Source organism: Bombus pascuorum, chromosome 14 (genome assembly GCF_905332965.1).
Source record: "Bombus pascuorum chromosome 14, iyBomPasc1.1, whole genome shotgun sequence".
NCBI classification, from domain to species: domain Eukaryota; kingdom Metazoa; phylum Arthropoda; class Insecta; order Hymenoptera; family Apidae; genus Bombus; species Bombus pascuorum.
In genome coordinates this window covers 3,421,713-3,444,713 of record NC_083501.1, presented here as the reverse complement: position 1 = coordinate 3,444,713, position 23,001 = coordinate 3,421,713, and the positions used below count along the sequence as shown (strand labels likewise).

The 23,001-nt window shown below is 37.0% G+C and overlaps 1 protein-coding gene across 7 annotated transcripts in view; it reads right to left on the bottom strand.

Annotated features, from left to right (window-relative positions):
• LOC132914203 (IQ motif and SEC7 domain-containing protein 2) overlaps window positions 1–23,001 on the bottom strand; it is a 142,397-nt gene that overhangs the window by 53,201 nt on the left and 66,195 nt on the right. The window contains exon 1 of one of the 7 annotated variants that reach the window (XM_060973096.1): window positions 4,655–5,267. The exons of the other annotated variants lie outside the window; for them this stretch is intronic. The gene's annotated coding sequence lies outside the window, so the exon portion shown is untranslated. Of the gene's footprint in view, window positions 1–4,654; window positions 5,268–23,001 lie in introns of those variants that run through there. 7 annotated transcript variants of the gene reach the window in all.

The following is a 23,001-nucleotide window of genomic DNA, read 5'->3' as shown; positions in this document are numbered from 1 at the left end:
CAGAACAGAAATACGTCGGAACTGAGAAATTTGGAAATAGTAATTCCGAAATTGCGAGTTCTACAACTGGAAACTGTGAAACAGAGAATTTTTTAATTGGTAGCTTCGATGTCGAGAATTCTACGATTTGCAACTCTGGAATTGGGACTTCCAAGTGGAAAGTCTTTGAACTCTGAACTCTGAAATTAGGATGTTTGTAATTCGATACTTTAAAATTGGAAAGTTTTAACATCGAGAAGTGTAAGACCGAGAACTCTGTAACTAGGAACATTCTAAACGAAAACTCGAAAATTTGGAACTTTGAGTTTAAACGTTCTGAAACTAAGCACCGTAAAGTGAGGATATTTGAGAACTAAGAATTCTAAAAACTCGAGAATCATGCAAGTTGTAAACTCCAGATATGGAACTCCACAACTGAGATTCAAATAATTACGTAAGTGTCCTTCAATTTGGGATTTAAAAACCGAGAATTCTAGAACCAAGATTTTTCTACGATTAGCGGTGTTGCAATTTGGAACTCTGAAATTAAATCATGTTCAGAATTCCAGAATTGCCGAGATTTCGAGGCCAGACAGCTGCTACCTTCGCAAGACTATAATCGCGAGTTTTACGATTTTTTGACCTGATTCATATGACATTGAACGAGTTACATCATCCAGGGAAACTGTTTTGCAATTCGACTCGATGCAATTTGACAACAGTACGATCAGCTTTGTATCGCAAAGGAAACAGGTCAATGAATGTAGAACAGATGGTAGCCTCAAGATTTCAACGAGTCTGCCACGTATACCATTCATGTTTTACGTGACAATTAATCAAAAGCTTCGTTCCTCGAATTTAACAAACAGAGATATTTTTCGTTTCAACCATGCGTTTCTCACACCTCCATAAACATAAATTCGTGAGTGCAATTAACGAAACAGAGTTTCACTGAAGATTTATTTCATTCATTAAATATTAATGTAAGCGATAATGAATTAGATCGAATATTCTAAAATGGCGGAACCGAGAACTCTGAAACAGGAATTCTCGAATCGGGAACTCTACAATTAGGAACTTTGAAATGGAGAATTCTAAAATTGGTACCTTCGATGTTGAGAATTCGAAAGCCTGGAACTCTACCACCGAGAACTCTAGAACCCGGAACTCCAAACCAGAGAACTCCAGAACTCGGAACTCCAAACCAGAGAATCTAGAACTCGGAACTCTAAACCAGAGAACTATAAAACTCGGAACTCAAAAGATTGGGAGAACTCTGAAATTGAGAACTTCGAAGTAGAAAATTTTTTAACCCCGGAACTATAATATTGGGATTCCAGTTTGCCACTCTAGAACGGCAAAGTCTTAATACTGAGAATTTGGAAATTAAGAACTCGCAACTTCATGATCGAGAATCCTGAAATTGAGAATTCGGAATTCAACAACTGTGAAACAGGGAACTCTGTAGTTGGGATCTTTGGAAACGAACACTTCTAAGTCGAGAGTTCCGGAGGCAATGGGAAACTCCGAAACGGAGAATCGTAAAATTTGAAACTGTAGGATTCATCAGTGGAGAATTCTACAACTTTCAATCTTTAAACCTAATATAATATTATATCATTATGGTACAAATATTACACAGATGATGTCATATCAAAGAATGCTGCAGCACTTTGAATATTTTATACGTTCTCGCGCGTCATATATGTGGGTTTTTGCGCATTCAAATTTCCAATTTTTTAAGTATTTGTAGATTACCAGATTCACAGTCGTTATGTAGTACATCAACCAATTATCATCGAGATATTTATCTTCAATTAAAAAGCGAGCAACGAAAAACCAGGAGAACAGGAATTCATTCGCGACGATTGATTAAGGTTAATGGAAAAAAATGTCCGGCCGCTTTCTAATCCTAAAATACAACGGTCGGTTGAAAAACAGGAACGAGGAATGGATTATCAAGTGTGAAACGCACGGAACTTCTATTAACCCGACTGGGAAGAACAAGTTCGACACTCTTTCTTGCGTTTCTACGTTTCACAGTCAGTTTTCGCGTGACTAATTCCACATAAACGTTATACATAACTCGAGACCACCGTGAAAAGAAAAATACGTTTCTGCTATTCCTATCTCTTCAGGAAAAAAAAAAAAAAGAAAAGAGAAGCAAAAGGAAGAAAGAAAGAAACAAAAATAAATTTCGTACGTGATACGACTATTGGAACGAGATTTCCTAACCTAACGGATCGCCATTTCCATTGATCGCGCAGCCAGCATTTTTATAACTGCATTAAAGTTAATTAGAAAGCGTGATTTTCATATCACGCGAGGATACGTTCTTGTCCACGAATTTTCATTTAAGTACGAGATTCTCTTACGAGGTTAGGTTGCTTCTTGTCGGATCCTAACGTATACATATTAGGTTAGGTACATATGATACTCTTTTTTCGTAAAATAAAATTCTAACCTCGCGCAATTTCTCTGAAGCATCGTACAAGTTAAGCGAGGCAATTTTCACATGATTCACGCCACTTTCTTATCGATTAACTATATTCCTACTTATTAACTATATACTTTCATTTTTCCCAGATTCGTAAGATTTATTAGTTCTAGAATTCAAAGATCCTTGAAACATGTATGATGTTATAGTTTCTCTTCGAGTGATTTATATCATAAAAAGAAAAAGTAATAAAATGACTTATAATATATTCAAAAATGATCTTATAAAGAGAGTATAAAGAATCCCTTAACCTCTTTCAGATATTACATTCATATTTCTAGTAACTTCTAGGGTATAATTTTTCGGAATCTAAAGTCGCAGTAAGAAAATCGCACGAACGTGTGATCATGCGATCTCGGATATTTATGCAAGTTGGTATTTTCATGAAAGTAATTAACAGACATGGTCAAACGACCAATCTAAAAATTTAATTTCGAATTCTTCGTTCGTTGTTATTTCGTTCGTCTAACTTTACGTAAATTCTTACATTAACAAAAATTGAGAAATTGATTAGTTAAATAATAGAAGAATCCGCATAAAATTAAACGAACGAAAGAAAGGACGACGAACGTACAATGTTAAATTAAATTTTGAAACTGGTCGTTTCGCCAGGCCTCGTGAGTTTGATGTTAAAGACACGAAACCTGGGTAGCTTCCGTATAACGTTCGTTTATACATTTTTTTCGCCTTTAAATTTCCAATAAATTGTATGATATTATATCGATAATGAAAAATAAATAAATATTAAATCAAATTAAACTTGGAAGAGCCCAATATTTTTTTTTTTTTTATGAACCACACAAATTCTCGAATTTGTATCTTTCTGAATCTGAATCTTTTACTGAACTCGAATATTTGTATTTTCCAGTGAAACGAATTCAATACGAAAATAGTTTATTTTCTGTCGAGTCGCAATGCAATTAAACGATGACCAAGCGAAATGTCAAACTGACGTTTGCGTAATAACGAAAAAGGCGGTGTGTTCCATTCGTGCCTGTCTGCAAAATCCACGTAAAACGACACAGGTGAGCAAGAAGAGGTAAGAGAGGTGGAAGACAAAAGAATCATCCAGCTGTGAGACCTTCGAGCGTCGATTCTGATATGCAACTGAATCTTGTTGATCGATCGCGTTCATTTGCGTAAGCTTTATTAATATTTCAATGTAGTATCCGATATTTCCAAACGAGTCCACCCTCCAACTCTTTGTTCTAATACACAAGATATTTCTGCCTATACTCTTAATCCAGATATGCTTATCATTCTTCTAGAAAAATAGTCGCAAGATAATCTGATTTCGTAACTTTCGATAGCTTTATTTACGTTACGTACTTTATTCTTTTGTTTAAAAGACGAGAATAAATTAACATTCAAGCAAAAGATACAATTTAATATCGATAAATTAATAGTAATAAGATAATATGGAAATCTGAGCAATCCATTCGATTTATGGCTCTAAAAATTTATCTGGTCGAACCAAAGGTTTCAGAACAGCGAGAAGAATTTTAAAAACGATTGTAAAAGAATTCGGATATATTTGGTCGTGAGTCGATGTGATTGTATTTATAATTCGAGCATACTGTATTCATCGCTGTATTTAGCATCCGACTGCAATCTGAATTTCTAACGATATTTGTCCAAGTTTTTAATTTGCTCGATCAATTATCGGGCTGCGAGGTGAAGCGGATTAGCCGAGACACATCAAGGCTACGACAATTCTATGGTTTCAAGAACAAATGGAGGAAAAAAATAGCCAAATCGTAAGGTTTAAACGAGTTCTGTACGTCGTACGAAGCTCGTGGAAAATTATGTGAAATTGCAATTGAAATAGATTAAAAGCGTTACCAGAAATCACGATTAAAATCGATTAAAAGCGTCACCAAAAATCACAGTCTCAAACGTGAAAACTTACGGGACACACAGGGCTCTTTAAATTTGCCGAAATTCAAATTTGATCGATTTAAATCGACCAGTAGCGTCGTGATTCCCTACGAAATTCAATAAATCAAGCGATATTTTAATTTCACTCGCCCTGTTTGCGTGGTTTGCACCTCGTAACGTTTCCGAGAAAATTAATAAAAAAAAGAAAAAAAAATGGGCCAATTAGCCCAAGGATCGCCAAAGATTTGGAAAAGTCGCCAGACATTTCCACGCTTTCCTTCCAAAAAACTCTGGATATACCTGGTATCTTCAAACGATGCGTTTGCAAACACAAAGGCAGCATAAAACTGTGAAACACCACGGCGTACTAACGATACACTGCACTAAACTGTCGATAGTCGTGAGAAGAAAGAAGGCGGAGAAGAGAAACGACGTTCGTCGCAGCGGTCGCCTTCTTCCACACAATTTCGCGTACGCGCTCGAAGCGCATTACGGCCAGCGGCTTGTTAAATAATTAGATTTAGCCGCGTCGGACAGTCTCTAAATTGATGTCACCGTCGTGGCCGACAGTCGAAACCTTATGACGCACGAATCGCGAATATAATGCGCGTCATTATCGCGTAGTTATGGCCGTCAGAACCAATAAACGCGTGCTGCGCCCAATTTTCCTCCATCGATCATCGTATTATCGACTTCTTATCGTATAGCCGTTTATTTTCGGTTTCCACCTTTCAACATAGTCTTCGGTATTTTGTCGTCGTTCGAGGTATTTTTTTTCATTCGAATGTAATTAATACATTCGACAATTCCAACATTCTCGCAAAGCTGAATTTCGTACGTCGGAATTTCCAAACGACCGAATTCTGCACGCGTGAAATTATAATCTCGGGCGTCGCAATTGCAGCAATTCCGAGCTCGGTGTACCGCAATTCCCGCTTGAACAATTTCTGTGCGTGGCAACTCCGATGCAACGATCGTTTCTATCTATGTTCCGCTTTTTCGGCGCGGGTCGATTCTCAGAGTGGCAATTCCGACCAATTCCGCGTGCGGTGATTCCACCGTAGTCGAATCTTCTTCTTGTATTCACAATTGCAACGCGATTCGATTCTACGCGCGACAATTCCAGCGCATCTCGATTCTACGTGCAGCGATTCTAACGCGGCGCAATTTTATTCGCTGCGTTTCCAACGAATTCCACTCCGTCATGTGTCGCAATTCCAAGAAATCCAGCTCCTATAATTGATTTTTTGTCTTCTTACTTGGTGGTTCTGCGTAATTAACCAAATTCTCGCAACTTTAAGAAATCTAGTTATTATTTAGTTGCAAACTAAACTGGTTTTTGGGTTTACGAATTTTGCCCCATCGCAAAATTAATTTTGCTTTTTTATCCTTTTCTTCTTTTTCCCAAGAGAGCTCCGAGTATTAATTGGTAATCGATTTATCCGTCGTTGCCGCGGAAGATTCGATTAGAGGCAGGAGACTGGCGAAGTTCACTAGGAAGCGACGTCGGTTCGAGGACCGATAATTCGACCAACTTCGAACTGTTTAAAACTTGCTACTTAATCTTTCCACTCTCTCCCTCTTATTGAGAAGGCCGGCTTTGGTAGAAGCAGAATATCACCCGACTTTGGCCTAAGCTTTTATCTTTGAAGTATCTTGTCGAATAAAAAACACACTCTTCCGTTTCACGTTCTTTCCGACCAACTTCAACTTTGACTCGTACTTTCTTCCATATTTCATCTCGTACTTCGGTTGTTACTTATATCCTTGTTATTTATCGTTATCGCTCATATATCTCAGCTGTCAACGTTTATATTCCATCGAATGTCCACTGCAGAGTTCACAACCTGCGTTAACGATCGCCAAACACCACGCGACGATTTCACTGAAAAAATGTTCTGCACCCGACCAGCCGTATTTGCTCGCACGAACCGAGCAAATTCTTCGCGAGATACATTACGTGATTACGAGAAAGACGAACGAACGTTCGATGCAGCCGATCTAAATCCGAGAACCAAATCGTCTCTACTTGTCGCGATTTATTCTCCTTTCAATTCGCATCGTGACACAAGATTCGCGACACGCGGATCTCCGATATAGCTGTGATCGAGTTTTTCCAGCGATACTCGGCCAACGGATCGCGATTTTCGTAACGCGATCCAGAAGAAACAGAGTCGACGTGAAAGTCTGTCGGCGTACACACCACGTCCTTCCCTTCTCACCTTCTCCTTCCCTCGCTCGTTCCTTTTCTCTCCGTCCGTTTGACTTTCCACGGGCGTAACGCGAGAGCAAAACGCTCAATAGACGCCGCTATACTTTGAACTTCGACCGATCGTGCTTTCGCTGCATCTTCGATTTCACCGACTGGCCGCCATAGTTGCCCCTTTCCCGATCTTACAATGTTTTATCGCAACTCCACTCGACTCGCTTTCCATCCGATTCAACGGGCGGCACCTCCGCGCGAACTTGCGAGAACCGACCGTTTTGCCTTGAGGTTGTCGGTTCTTTTGGCTCGGATTTTAGCCCGGCATTTCGGTCACGATGCGATTTCCTTGACTCGAGCCTTAAGCCGAGCTCGAGTCGCGCATTCGAGAGGCTGCTTCAGTTTGAGGTCGAGCGCAAGGTTGCTGGCAATTCTCTGGATTTTGCTGCGTTGTCGAGATTGATACGTTGGAACACACTTGGCACCGTAATTCCGTGGCACGGAAAAATCAACGAAATGGAATTGTTTGAAAGATGGGTCGGTCGGAACGATGACAGTTGCTTTGTAATTCAACGCCTGCCAATTCCCTTGCAATTGACTTCAACGGTAGGCAATTCCTTCTAGATGGAATTGTGGCACCGCGATTCCAACGAGAGTAATTGCCGTGTCACTCGATTTCCCCGCGATGCAATTTCAACGAGCATTCCGACACAATTGCAGCGCTTTTCCAAGGCAATCGCAAAGTCGACAGATTCCATGCGCGGCAATCCCCGTTACACTAACTTCTCGAACGTTTCAACTCTCACTAATCAATATTCCTGTTTTCACAACTCGAAGCACCGTTGTTCACAGTAAAAATCCTCCTTATCAACCCACCCGGTTAAACCACTTATCCTACATCTAGAGTCGTATAATTAAAAGATATGGTGAACTAGTTGCACGCACGCGTGGCCGTATTTCAACCGTGTGACAGATATTCGCGCGGCAAAACTCGATTCAAGATCCGCGCGCCGTATACTCGCCGACGCCCGCGGCGGAATCGCGATGTTTATTTTAAAGTTGCGGGCCCTGGCGCCGTCGAGAGTGCACGGAGCAACGACGAGGCACACGCTGTCGCGGCTGTTCGCGGTTTCAGGTTGACTGGTTGGTTCGCTCGCTCACTCGCCGCGACTCGCTCGGATGTTCGCCGCGAAACCGTCGAACGGCTGCACCCCACCTCGATGGACACGACGCCGCGACGTGACGTGAGTCTCACCGTGCCCCGCTGCTCTACCAGGCTCTAGTCGTGCACCTCTGTCAATTTTTCTTCTTCCTTTTACTGGGCACACATGCGTGGAATGCACGAATCTATGACCAATCGCCGCTATTGGGAGCGTTCGATGTCCACACGAGACGAGAATCGAAGTTGCGGAAGAAGCGTCGATCTTCTCGCGAACCCAGTCCACTACGTTCGAGTCCCGGGCAACGCGATCGCTTCAGACGTATTTATAGTTGGATTCTAAACATCGTGACTTCCGTATCTGAGAATTCTGTACGTCGGAATTTCGTCAGTCTGGATCGAAACAATTTCGAATTGATTCTTAATCTCGGTATGCTGCAATTTCAAGACGACATTCGCCATCGTAGTACTTTCCGATGCTGTCGCATCTAGCAATTCCAAGGAATCGTACTTTCTTCGTTGCAATTTCAAAAAACGTTATAATCTCAATCCGCTTTAATCGATCTCATTGTTCTCCGTTTCGATGCGTCGCAATTCCAGCACATCTAAATCAGGCATATCGTAATTCGGATATACTCTACCTCGGCGCGTTGCAATTCCAACGTTTTATAATTCGCCACGTTGTAATGCCATACATACAAATTCGGCGTACCGCGATTCCGATATCTCCAATTCCACGCGTTGCAATTACCGGCGTTTCTTATCCGACGCGCGGCAATTCCAATATCGCCGAACCCAACGCTCTTCTTCATCGCGGATGCTATTCCAAGGCGTAGCGATTCCAAAATTTGCCGACTCGCGATTCTAATGCTTTTACATTCGGCGTCCAACGATTCCGCAATTCCATCGTTCGAAAATTCAGCGCGTCTCGGTTTCTCAGATTTTATCGCTGATCGATACAAATTTATTTATTTCTTTATTTATCAAAATCAAACAGGATCTTATCTCTGCCTTACAGACGTACAGATAGAAGTTGCGCGACGAATAACACGAGCGAAATAGGCAGAAGCAAATAATATATCGTAATAAATCATCGTAATTGCAACCGTTTCGCGAAATTCTCAATTCCCATGCAACACGTAGTTGAATTCACAATATCGCGTAGCTTCGCTGTGACGCATCTCTCGTAAAACCATCGAAAGACCTATGCGTCCCGATTGCATCGTAATCGAATTGCGCTGGGTCGCAGTTGCTCGGTGCGTGCGCCAAGTTCATCAAAGCGGCCAACTAATCGAATAACTCATTTCATTATAATAACGGTACCACCTTGTACACCGAGACGAGATTCCGGTAAATTCGTAGCCGGTGCTTACCGGCGTGGAAATGATCGATGTACCCTCGGCTCCTCTTGCGAAACGCTCTTTTCCACGCACAATTGTCGGTAACAGCCGTTGAATCGAGATCGAACGAGATGTCCACGCGGTGAATTCGAGCGTGAAGCAGCTTTAACAATGAGTGAAAGTTCCGACCGGCGAAAGCAAATGGGAAACAAGCGACGTGTCGCCGTATACCTGTCCGCGCATGGAAATGCCGAACGTTTTGCTCTTATCCGCGATCGCATTTTCCCCGTATCACGCGCCAACTTCCGTTTAGTGCCTCTGTGACAGCCGTCATTCTCCACCCACGAAATACCAAGTCTCTTCGTATTTTTTTTCTTACAATCTGTCTATTTGTTTTGTAGCAACCGAAGCGTTTTATACGCGCCATCACGAGAACGTCGGTGGGTGTAGAAGGAATTGTTCGATATTTTAGTGGCGATGAGACACAACGATTTGGGAAGCTTGCTAGGAAATTGATGAAAATCGACCGTAGGAAATTGCTATTTATATTTTGAAAAATTCCTGGAGGGTTCATCGAACTAAACGGCGTGATAATTTTATAAGATTTTTAGAACACATCTCTGATACGAGCTCCGATACGAACAACGACAGAGATGTATTTAATAGAAATAGGAAAGTACAAGTTTTCAAAGTACACGCGTACGATGTGCGAGTAACAAATAGTTTGGACGTTTCCTAGGATGTCAAGCTTTAGGTGAACATATATAGATCATGAAACATTCATCAAAATGAACCACTATAATTTTACAAAATCTTTTTTACAAAATCAAAATTATTTCCATACAACATTTCTCATAGCTCTACGTACAGTACATAAGGAACAATAATTTGCAGGTGTCCAAGGTTGACAAGCTTCAGGTAAACGCACGTAGATGGTAAAAAATTCATGAAAAAAAAACTACTGTAATCTTATAAAATTTCCACAAGATATTTCCGATAGCTCCATGTACGATACACGAAGAACCCTAATTTGCAGGTTTCCAAGCTTAACGAGTTTTAGCTGAACGTACGTAGATCGCAAAAAGCTTCGTGAAAATGAACCGTTGTAATTCTATGAAAATTCTATAGAATATTTCTCGCGGGTCTAATGTCAGCAATTATTGAAATACATTTAATACAAGTGAGAAATGTTTTCAATGTACGTAGAATACATAAGGAACGATAGTTTGTAACACTTAGAAGGTTCCTCGAGGTTGACAAGTTTTCGCTAAACATATGTAGACCACGTACTGTTAAGGCGAGTTTCCATCAGCGTTGCAGAATGTGCCCAAAGGCCGATTCGTTACAAAGTTTACTCGTGTCGGATCGCGAGTGGAAAATCAAGCATGTCGGCGGCCGTCTCCGCGTGTCTTTACGTAACTAGTTCTGATTAGCTCGTACCAGGCGGAGACGGTCCGCCGTGGCAAAAGAAATGCCAACGAGCGTTTTGCGAACTGCACGAGAGGCTGGCGAGATCGAGGGTCACGCGTGTGGATTACCACGAGGATGCATTATCGTAACTCGCATAGTACTGACGATCGCGAAATTTTTCGTACGTTCCATGGAAACACTAATTTTTTGTTTCTTTTTTCTCTTTTTCTTCCTAATTTTTCGTACATTCCATGGAAACACTAATTTTTCGTTTCTTTTTTCTTTTTTTCTTCCTAATTTTTCGTACATTCCATGGAAACACTAATTTTTCCTTCCTTTTTTCTTTTTTTCTTTCTAATTTTTCGTACATTCCATGGAAACACTGATTTTTTGTTTTTTTCTTCTTTTTTTCTTCTTAGTTTTTCGTACATTCCATGGAAACACTGATTTTTTGTTTCTTTTTTCTTTTTTTCTTTCTAATTTTTCGTACATTCCACGGAAACACTAATTTTTCGTTTCTTTTTTCTTTTTTTCTTCCTAATTTTTCGTACATTCCACGGAAACACTAATTTTTCGTTTCTTTTTTCTTTTTTTCTTCCTAATTTTTCGTCCATTCCATGGAAACACTAATTTTTCATTTCTGTTTTCTTTTTTCTTCTTAATTTTGCGTACTTCAGAAGTGTTCGGAGTTGTTCTGATTTGCAAGACGATTATTCTTTATTTTGCTTCGTCTCGTACATTTCGCAGGTAAATTTTCATTCTTTCGGAAAAAGGTAATCTTTCGTTGATTTTTATTTTCTTGATTTGCTATGACCGCGTTCTCACTTGAAACAACCATCTCTAGCTTCATTTTTATTTCGTACATTTCGCAGCTAAATTTCCTCGCTTTTGCGAGAAGACTGTTTTTTTTATTTATTTTTATTTCTTTCATTTAATACATCTCGGATCTGGATTTGTTTCTTTATTTCTGTTGCACGTTTTTTGCTAATTTTCGTGTGTTGACGACTTTTTCTATATTGTTATTTTTCTTTTCTTTTTATTAGACCGAGGATTTTCATGAAAATTGGTATTTTTATGATTTTTATAATTAAACAAATTTAGGTAGAGGTTTGTTTCTCCTATCTACAAATGTTATAATATCTACTGTACTTTGAATATTTTGTGTATTTTTGCCATTTTCCATTCCCCATAAACGTAGAAAAGTGTGCAGGCTATTATTATCTGTTTTCTATTATTTTTGTTACGATCAAAGTCCTTTGTGGTCTTGACAGACCATCTTCGCGTTCTTCTAAAATATGTGCCACACATGTTGCACATTGACGCTTCTTTTTTGTACGAAAGCCTCGTGCGCTCTGTTTTAAATCGTATTGGGTTGGCGACTAAGTGATTGCGGATTTTGTCAATACCACCTAATTTTCTTTTATTTAGTAGACTATTTACAATCAATTCTCATAGAGAATTATAAATAAATTAAAATACCACCTAATGACAAAATCCGCTATCAATTAGTTGCCAATCCAATATTACAATGTTATACACTTTACTGCAGGCTATTTTAATTCAAATAAAATGATAAAAAATTTCTAGCGTTAAAAAATCGACGTGTTATATTATGTTAATTCCTGTACGATGGCCAAGACTCGTTTTATTGCTTCTTTATGCTGTAACGAGCTATAAATACGTAAGCGGTAAGTCGTAAATGCGATTCATTATCTTACAGAAAGTTTCCTTTCTATATTTCCTTCTGTAACATAGATTTAACCTGTTAACTGTTACAAATATATCGACATCTTTATTTGTGAATTTCCTATGTTGCAATGCGTTTTTCTGTTTGTATAGAAAATAAATTACATCTACGGTCGGAGCAATTAAAATAATTAAAATTGTCCAGAACAATTTGTAATTGTTATATTTATACGTAGTCGAGTCCACAAGTAAACATTGTGATTTATTACAATGTAGAAAATAAAAGAAAAAGAGAAGGAAATATGTGCTGTTTCAAGACGCAATGTACAATGTATTTTATTCAAATTAATATGTATGATGTCGTTCCTAGAACGTGTACAAAGAGTTTTCTGAGCAATTGTAGAATAGCAAGGACACATTATAATGCCAAGGTCTAAAGTTTCGAGTATACGAGCACGTACTTATTTTCCATGGATCCTAATTTTGAGTTACTTCAGAAGCACGAAAGTTTCAAAGTAAAACGTTTCCAAGGACTTTCGTTTGAATTTACAGAGTCTTTATTAAGCTCGAGTTATGAAGCTTGGAAGCAACGCAAGCAAATATTTTAGTAGGAATTTATTTTCATTCACTTTGCTACGCAACATCTAAGTACATAATAATTTCACGAAATTACATATATCTTTCTTATCCTTCGTCGGTTATTATCGACGAATAAAATAAGATTGACGACCAGATGGAAATTATTGACTCACGTGTGTTGAACAAGTATTTTCATGAATATTATTCATATTTTAATATTATCAACGTTCTAATAGGAATTTCCTCTTGCTCAATTTTTTACTTGCGTCTCAACAATACAATAATTATAATAATAATAAAAACAATAATTTTCACGAATTTCTTTTAATCTTGTTCCTCGTTGATTATTCTTGATGAATTTTGTAATTTCGAATATCTTGATGGGAATTTTCCCTTGCTCAAATTTTTACTTGCGTCTCAAACAATTTTCACGAATTTCTTTTAATCTTGTCCCTCGTTGATTATTCTTGATGAATTTTGTAATTTCGAATATCTTGATGGGAATTTTCCCTTGCTCAAATTTTTACTTGCGTCTCAAACAATTTTCACGAATTTCTTTTAATCTTGTCCCTCGTTGATTATTCTTGAGGAATTTTATAATTACGACTATCTTGATGGGAATTTTTCCTTGCTCAAAGTCTTACTTGCGTCTCAAACAATAATTTTCACGAATTTCTTTTAATGTTGCTCCTTATTGAAATTCTTGATGAATTTTGTAATTACGAATATCTTGATGGGAATTTTTCCTTGCTCAAATTTTTACTTGCGAGTGAAACAATAATTTTCACGAATTTCTTTTAATGTTGCTCCTTATTGATTGATTATTCTTGATGAGTTTTGTAATTTCTAATATCTTGATGGGAATTTTCCCTTGCTCAAATTTTTACTTGCGTCTCAAACAATAATTTTGACGAATTTCTTTTAATGTTGCTCCTTATTGAAATTCTTGATGAATTTTGTAATTACGAACATCTTGATGGGAATTTCTTCTTGTTGAAATTTTTACTTGCGAGTCAAACTACAATTTCACGAATTTCTTTTTTGCCTTATGAACTTTGTGTCATACCGATCATTATCGATAAATAGAACGAGAGCGATTGCTCATTCTAATTGTTGGAAATTATCTTTTTCTTGCGTCGTTATAGGTAATTATACAAATTAAAGGCAGTGACAATTTAAAAAAGAAGGAGAAAAAAGAAAAAAGGACAAAGTCACACATGATAAAATCAATCCGTGTCGCAGACCTCAACAGAGTCGACTTTCGCCTCGGATTAGAATGTCTGGAATAGCGAGAGAGCTTGGCCTTTGCTCGCCGATCATTTGCATTCGTGGAGGTTAATGGATCGCAGCAGAAAAAGGAACTCGATTCTATCCTTTCGATCTGTACACGAGAACGGCTATAAAACATCGGCACAAGACACTCTCTATTTATCATTCGATGCTTAACGCGACATTTTACTTTCTTCCTTCTCCCTTTTTTTAAATAAAACACCAAATTTCTACGTTTTGATCGATCGTCTGACAACTTTCTTCTTTCTATCATTTTTCTATCACGATAAAATATATAAAATATGTTTTTCGAAAATATTATACTCTCTTTTATTCGTTTAACCAGTTAGCCATTGCGTCCTCTTTGAGAAGATGAAAAAGCTGTTGTGCCTAAGACGTGCGGCAAAGAGTAGACGATGACGAGTATACTCGTCAAACGTAGCAAACTGTGTTAAGAAAATATACATTTCTTTAAAAACGATGACAATCTACTACGAAATTTATGCTATTTCCTTTTTATAATTATCTTCCCTTGTATTTTTATCATTCTTATCATTACTACCGGACCCGATCAAACCACCGGTTTCCAAATTTAATTTCAAATCGTTCGTCTAACTTTACGTAAAATCTTCTATTGGCTTGGCAACTAAGTGATTGCGGATTTTGCCAATACCACCTAATTTTTTTTTTTTATTTATTTAATAGACTATTTACAATCAATTCTCATAGAGAATTATAAGTAAATTATAATACCACCTAATGACAAGATCGATGGATTTCTCAATTTTTGTTAATATAAGAATTGCTATAATATAAGAATTAATATAAAAGCTACATAAAGTTAGACGAAGGAAAGAAACAACGACGAATGTTGAATTTTCAATTAGACGTTGAAACAATTTGCTAAGATCAGTGTTAGGTACATTCTAATTTACAAATAACATTTTTCTAATCGATCATACGATTGTATAATGATTCGAGTTAATGGATTTTCATAGGATATAAGCGAACTCGATGTTTAAATTAATCCTGTTACAAGGATACTGTCTACGTTATATACGATCAATGACGATGATTAGTGCAACGCATAGTTGAAAGTGGAGTAATCTCGATCCAACTGGTGGCGCCGCCTCAAAATCAAACACAGTGTCTCTGTAGCAATTTCAGCGAATAAAACAGCCTCCCCTTAATTGATCTCATTGAGCGTGTTCAAGAAACCGAGTTAATTTAATTTCTCGACCGTGCTAGGCCCGCGATACTTCGTTGTATTTCGACGTTGGAAAAATCTCGCGGTTGAATATTCCCTTAATAAATCCACTTAGGCAATCTTTCCACGAAATCTCAAAATTTCAACCTAGCAAGCAAGAGATTAATATGCCGCTGTAGCAGAATTCATAAAGAGACGTTATAAATAACGCAATTTTTATGACAAAAATTTTTAACATTTTTTTTATCTCAAACATTTTACACGTTGAGTACTTTGCGCGTTTTAACGTACGTGTTGCGTGTTGCTATTTTTGACGATTTCACGAAGTATACGCGTTAGATAGATACGACTCACGCTGTCACATAATTCTTCGAGTTGTTGGAATTTTTTAATTGCGTTAAGTTTTGTACAAATAAACGCGGAAAATTTTGTCAAATGTAAGTAACACGCGTTAAAAATTATATTTCGAAAGAACGAGATATTTGAGGTTAAGGTATTTGAATCAATTTTATTTTCTATATATAATGTTTAATTTTTAATATACGTAATAAAGTATATATGATTATAATATTATCTGTTTATTTTTCCGCATCGTTCATTATTCTGACTTTCCATACATCTTTCTCTTATCTCCTACGTTTACCTCTCACAGTCTTTGTTCGTCTTCCTTTATCTACGCTTTCATTCACACACTATATACTCTGCAGTCTATGGTCTATAGACTATTCTAATTTCAAGTATATATTATAATAATTGCCAGAAGTGTTTGCTATCCTGAAAAATCATTAATCTTCGAAGAGTGTTGTGTGTTAAAAATGATCATTTTTCATAAATTTTTGTATCTTAAAAATTATTATTCATCGAAACTGTTCGTATTGTGAAAATGATCACTCCTCCAACACTCTTGTGTACTGGAAATGATAATTTTTCAAAAATTTCTGTATCGTAGAAACGATTGCCATTTTAAAAATCCTCATATCCAAAAATAATGGAATAATACAAATTATTCCAGAATTCATCATTGCTTCCAATCTTCAACGTTATTATATTTCCAACACTACTTCAGAAATCAACAATTTCTTACTTAGAAAATTATTATTTTTCAAAAATTGCTGTATCCTAAAAACGATTGCTATTTTGAAAACCCTCATATACAAAAATAGTGAAATAATTCAAATTATTTCAAAATTCATCATTACTTCCAATCTTCAACGTTATTATATTTCCAACACAACTTCAGAAATCAACAATTTCTTACATAAAAAATTATTATTTTTCGAAATGTTCCGTATTTTAGAAGATGTCACTTTCGTTTCCAGAAAAAGGCTCTTTTTCCACGCGAAGAAGACAGAAACGAGGAAGTTGGTTCGTTCGGGTGTAATGAAATCGAGGTCGTGATACGCGAGCTGTGAAACGAGCTTCAAGGCGCATTCGCAACGACCGTGTCGTCGTCTGTTCGGCCGTGATAATTGAGAAACTGGTGGTATGGCGGGGTATACGAGGGTGTAGCCACTCGTCGAATGAATGCAATATCGCAGACACGCGAAAAGAGGCTGAAGGTATCGAGGGGATAAATCGAACGCGGTTTCAGACGATTCCTCGCGACGCGCTTCTCAGAACGTCGGTCTCATTCAAAAAAAAAAAAGAAAAAAGAAAAAAAGAAAGAAAAAAGAGAAAGAAGCGAATGAACCAGTGAATGAAATCCCCCACGGAGATATTCACGCCAACTTCTTTCCGCAATTAACGCCCCACTGAACGACAGACGCCAGTCTCGTTTCAACAATACCGATCGAATCACGCGAGATCGATTGCAATTTGTTTGAGCGATTGGATTTTTTCAATGTGTCGTTTGAAATTCCTTTATAGCAATATATTTGCAATTGCAGGTGTTTATTCAATTGTACAAGAATTAAAGCAGACTCAAATTAATTTTGGCAACAAATGGATCGGCAGAATGGTGCGTAGAATTTCTAACTTTAAATACGTGCGTGGCTCAAAATTACCTGGACGCAAAATATTTGAGATTTCAAATGTCTTCTGAGATTAATCAACAAAGTGTTAGAAATTTGAGAAATCATTCGAGAAGTTTCTCAATTGCAACAAGGTCGAACAAGGTGCTGAGAATCGGCTCGAATTAATTTTGAGCCGTGTTTCTTTTTTTCTTCTTCTTAGAAAAACATTTGTGAAACATGATCTAAACCGAGGCGTAAACTAAGGCGAACAAGCAACGAGGACAAAAGAGTGGCAATCTCCAGCGTACAACTGAAACGTTTCGTAGCTATAGTAGCACGGTAGCTGTAATAGCGGAGACGCGTTGGCTAATTTTCGAGGTTGCGCAAACACACGAAGAAGATTCGGCTGGTGCGTTCAACGGGGACAATGAAGTTTAGAACGTTGATATTCTTTTCTTTTTTTGGCGTACGCGTGCGTGTTTGGACAAGAATCTATCGCTAACGCGCAAGTGGCACGCTCGCGTCTCAGTTTCAAGCCTCGTGTTTGTTCCGACGTCACGTGCCCACGGTGAAAGTTACACCCTTGGACAAAAAGATAGCACATGTGTGCTATCATTAATTTCTCATAGATAGAGTCCGAATTTCCCAAGTTTGACGAATGGCATATAAACAGTACCTTGTAGTAATAAGGTATATGAGCTTGAAACTGTATCTTCGCTATTCCTCTTGTATTTATCAACAATGATTGTGAAATCCGGTCGGCGAAATGATAGCACACTTTCAAAAGTTGTAGTGTTTATTATCTACTAAATTGTACAAAAATAAAAAACCTTTTAAAATTTAATAATGTGTGGATCCTCCCTTATTCTCCACCACCTCCAGCATTCGTTTCGGCAAAGAACGATATAGTTTTCTAATATAATCCAGCGATATATTTCTCCATTCCTCTTCAAGGCACTTTTTTAACTGATTAATACTTTCAAATTGCCTATTTTCTCTATAAACGGCATTGCTTAATTTACTCCAACAGTTTTCGATTATGTTTAAATCGGGGGAGCATGCAGGCCAGTCCAAAACTGCAATATTTTCTGTTGAAAAATATTCTTTCACAACCTTAGCGGTGTGAACTGCAGCATTATCTTGCTGAAAAATAAAATCTTGTCTCGCAATATGTGTTGCGTACTTTGCAATTTGATTTTGTATCAAATTACGATAGGTTATAGCATTCATCTTGCTGCGAATTGATATTAAATCAGTCTTTCCGTTATACCCAATACCTGCCCAAAGCATAATGCTACCTCCACCCATTTGACGCCGTATTTGTGACAATTTTTTTTTTCTTACATCATGATAGTAAAAATTGAATCCATCTGGGCCATCTAAATTAAATCTTTTTTTATCTGTAAATATAACTTTCCTCCACTTCTTGTTCCACCGTATATGTTCTTTTGCAAAATATAATCGATGCTCCTTGTGAATCTGCTTTAGAGCTGGTCTTCGTTTTAATTTCATCCGCTTTATGTGCGCGGATTGTTGTAGTACACGTCTGACATTCCGAGGATTAGTTTTTACGCCAACTTTTTCTGCAATTTCACGTGACGTGAGAAGCGAATTTGACGCGGCACGTAAAATTGCACGTTTTTCACGAGTACTAATCGCGGAAGGTCTCCCACTGCTTTTTTTTGTTCCATAATTATTTACATCTTTCAGTAAATTATAAATGACTTTCCGACTTCTACTGAGAACTTTTGCAATTTTAGAAATAGTAAAGTTTTCTTTCTTTAATTTCAAAACTGTTTGAATCTCTTCACTATTTAGCTGTTTTCCACGTCCCATTGTTTGAATCGAAATTTGTAAGGTTTCTAATGAAATTCTTCTACTTTTCACTACGTCTACACCACTCAGAATACACAGAAATACTAAGGAATGGAAACAAAATGCTTGGTGTGCTATCATTTCGCCGACCGGATTTCACAATCATTGTTGATAAATACAAGAGGAATAGCGAAGATACAGTTTCAAGCTCATATACCTTATTACTACAAGGTACTGTTTATATGCCATTCGTCAAACTTGGGAAATTCGGACTCTATCTATGAGAAATTAATGATAGCACACATGTGCTATCTTTTTGTCCAAGGGTGTACACAAACGTAGAAAACTTTAATGACAATAATGGTACGCAATTTCCGGGCTTCCTACGGTCGCCCGTGTTTTCCCAATGAAACTCTCGCCGGCGAAACGCCCATCGCGATTAATAAATCCTCGGTTTCTCAGCGATACAGCGCCATCGACTCTGCCTTTCACCGATTCGCCATTCGTCAACGATGTACTAACGCGCGAAAGTATCTCGAATACTTTTATCTAGCTATTTATTTTCGACAAGATGTGTCGCGATCATGGAACTACGAATAAAGGGGAAATTCGATGATTTTATTGCGTACGACAGTGAGTCGTTTTCAAAGAGGCAGTACGCGATGGTATTGGGTTGGCAACTTAGTCATTTTTTAGTATAATGAGACTGCGATTAGTCGCACTTTTTGGGATCACTTTGTTGCTTTGCACGCTTTTCATTCTTAGATTCCTCAAATTACTAGATTAGAACCGAATCAGCAAGCGAGAATGTAGATACAGTAGCAATGGAAATTACAAGGTATTTGTTGCTAGCTTATCTCAATAATATTAATAACTGGATATTAATAAACGTAGAAGTGTATTTAGTAGAAGATTAGTTTGCAACGCGAATGGCTATCTTATTGGTTCAATTTTATTTTTCGTCTGCAGTTATCAACTAAAAAACGATAAACTATTTGCCATAGAATGAATCGTGAACGCTGAAATAACCGTAAAATAATTCTAGAATAACGCACATGAAAGCATCAATTATCCTGAAGGAGAACCTAAAAGTACAACTTCACCTTTTGATTAAAATTTTCCGCTATCTCAGGCTTCCTACTGATTTTTTTACGAACAAAAGTTTAATTAAAAGTTATCAAACGAAAGAAAAAGGACTAACGAAATAGTCTGAAACCATAGTAGATATGGATGTATATGTATATATATATATATGAAAGAAGGATACTAAATATTCCCGAATTTTGTTCAAATTTTCCAATAGCTGGAGCATCGTTCCACGAAGAGGTTTTCCCAGCAACGTCGAGATATTCCGTAAAGTTGGCGCAAAGTCAACTTTCGACAATTTTAGCCGTCGCTCCAGCCACGGTTCTCTTCCCTTATTCTCTTTTCATATGAAAATAGAGAGGCAGCCACGCTGCTGGTCAACAATGATCGTTCGTGGATCCGATTCGCATCATGCGAACGATACTAATCGCCGTCTGGGAATTCTCGACTTTCTTTATCCGACAATCTCTTCAGCCGATAATATGATCGACTCTCGTGTGTGTAATCCGTGAAAAGGTGAAAGAAAAGAGGAAGAAGAAGAGGGAAAAAAAAAGAGAGAAACGGGGAAAAGATGAAGGGAAAAAAACATATAGAAAACACGGTTAACGTTGAAAGAAGGAATTGCAACGAAGTAGAACTTCGTGTTATGCATAATACATTTGTTTACTGGACCCTTTGTAGGCCGCTCTTTCTATCCAGCGGCTATTGGAAAACGAAATTCATGTTACATTAACTTTTTAGAACGAAGCGTAATGCTTTTGTTACTATTAACATTGTTTCTGAGAAGCGATCGAGATTGTTCAGATCAGGCGAGCGTGTTTTCATTTTATTCTTCTCTTTGGTGAAATTAAAGATACATAGCGAGGGATCAGAGAAATGCATAAAATTGATAGATTAGGAATTTTAGTAATTTTTGTATTAGTAACTTTTTATCATATTGGTAGAAGTATTTTGCAATTATTTTTTGCAGCAACTGTACAAAGGGAAGTTTGGAATTGGTGCACTATGAATTTTAGTAATTTTTTTCCATTTTAGTAGAACTATTTTACAAATATTTTGCAGCAATTGTACAAGGGAACTTCGGAATTGGTGCACTATGAATTTTAGTAATTTTTATATTGGTAATATTTTTGCAATGTTGGTAGAGGTATTTTTGCAAATATTTTTTGCAGGCACTGTACAAAGAGAAGCTCCGAATTGGTGCACTATGAATTTTAATAAATTTTTTCCATTTTAGTAGAAGTATTTTGCAATTATTTTTTCCAACAACTGTACAAAGTGAAGTTCGGAATTGGTGCACTTTGAATTTTAGTAATTTTCGCACTGGTATTTTTTTATCATATCGGTAGAAGTATTTACACAAATATTTTTGTGTCCAATGCACACAATGCAGTGACGTGTAAAAGTTTCCAGACAGATACATTTTTCACTTTACAACCCAAAAGCGATATTTTTAAAAAATTTTAAATAATACATTATACAACTTTATAACAATATTTACGTCTTATATTATTTTCTTTCACTTATCTCCTACTCGATATTATTTAAAATTCTCTTATACATCAGTCTACGAACATAAAATGACAAATGTATATGGGCAGAAACTTTTTCATGCCATTGTGTATTAAAGTACTATGTAAAAAATATTGCAAAATATCTGTATTAATCATTCGAGTAAACGTTCGAAGGTCAATCAATTGTTTCGTAATGCGAATTAAACATACAGGCTCAGGTGCCTAGTGGATTTAGTGAAACGTAACAGTGTAAAAGCACTTTCACTTCCTGTTCCACATAATGATAAAAGCTGCCATTGGCAACTATTCTTTTTTCTTTTTGTCTTTTTTTTTTTTTTTTTTGTCGTTGGCTCTGATGGTATTATACGAGTGTTTAAGAACACGAGTTTTAGTTTCGCGAAGAAGATATTACGAGTTTGAGTTTGCGAAGTTGATATTACGTGTAAATGCGTGACGTAAATCGACGAAGGTAGCGAAGAAGCGTAATGAAAGCGTAATTGATTACACGGCCTTGAATCAATCCGGAAGTGCTATTAACTACGTCAATCTTCGTATGGCGTTAATTTAATTTTTTTTATCTATAATAATCGCCGCGACGTTGATCGAGGCCAATGATAATTGTAATTTGTTATGTTAATAAATCTTCTAAGAGAAAAATATCAGTTCCCAAGTGTTGTAATAAAAATGGTGTATCTTCATTCTTATCTTTTATGTTAATGTGTCAGCGTGAAAAACGTCGGCGAAAACATAATCATTTTTAGGTATTCTAATTTTCTTTTCTTTTTAACGTAAACAAGAAGAGTAATTAATTGAGGAACATTTTAATGAAAATAAAGTTTTTAAATATTCCAGTAAGAATACAAGTATAGAACGTTATAGAAATAATATTAAATAATAACAATTGAATATTTTACTAAAAAATTAGACGTATAAATATTTATTAAAAATTTGTATGAATAAAAAAGTAAAAGAAAAAAATCAAAAATAAGTTTCATTTAAAAAGAATAACGAAATCCTCTGCGCTTTACAGCATCGAAATGCAATGAAAATTTACACCTGCCAGTTGCACATCTTCTCATAATTCTATAGTCGAAGGCTTTTAGCTTCATAACTGAGAGCTCTATAATTGTACAGTCTTTTTACGGCTAACTATTATGCAACGATGACGTCATTATACGAAAGCGGCAAAAGCTTTCAACGACGCAATCCGCGCGAGTATCGGTGATAAAACTTTTCTAAAAATTCAGATTAAATCTCATAAATCGATATTGCGTGTGCCTCTAAGAATAGTTAAACGATAGAAAAATTCCAGTAAACGATACGAATTGAAAAGAAATAAAATAAAAGGATTGTTAAAAAGAGAAATAAAGTCGAGGTTTATCGACGTTGAGTAAAAGTTGAGAAATAACAGTGAAGACGACTATGTA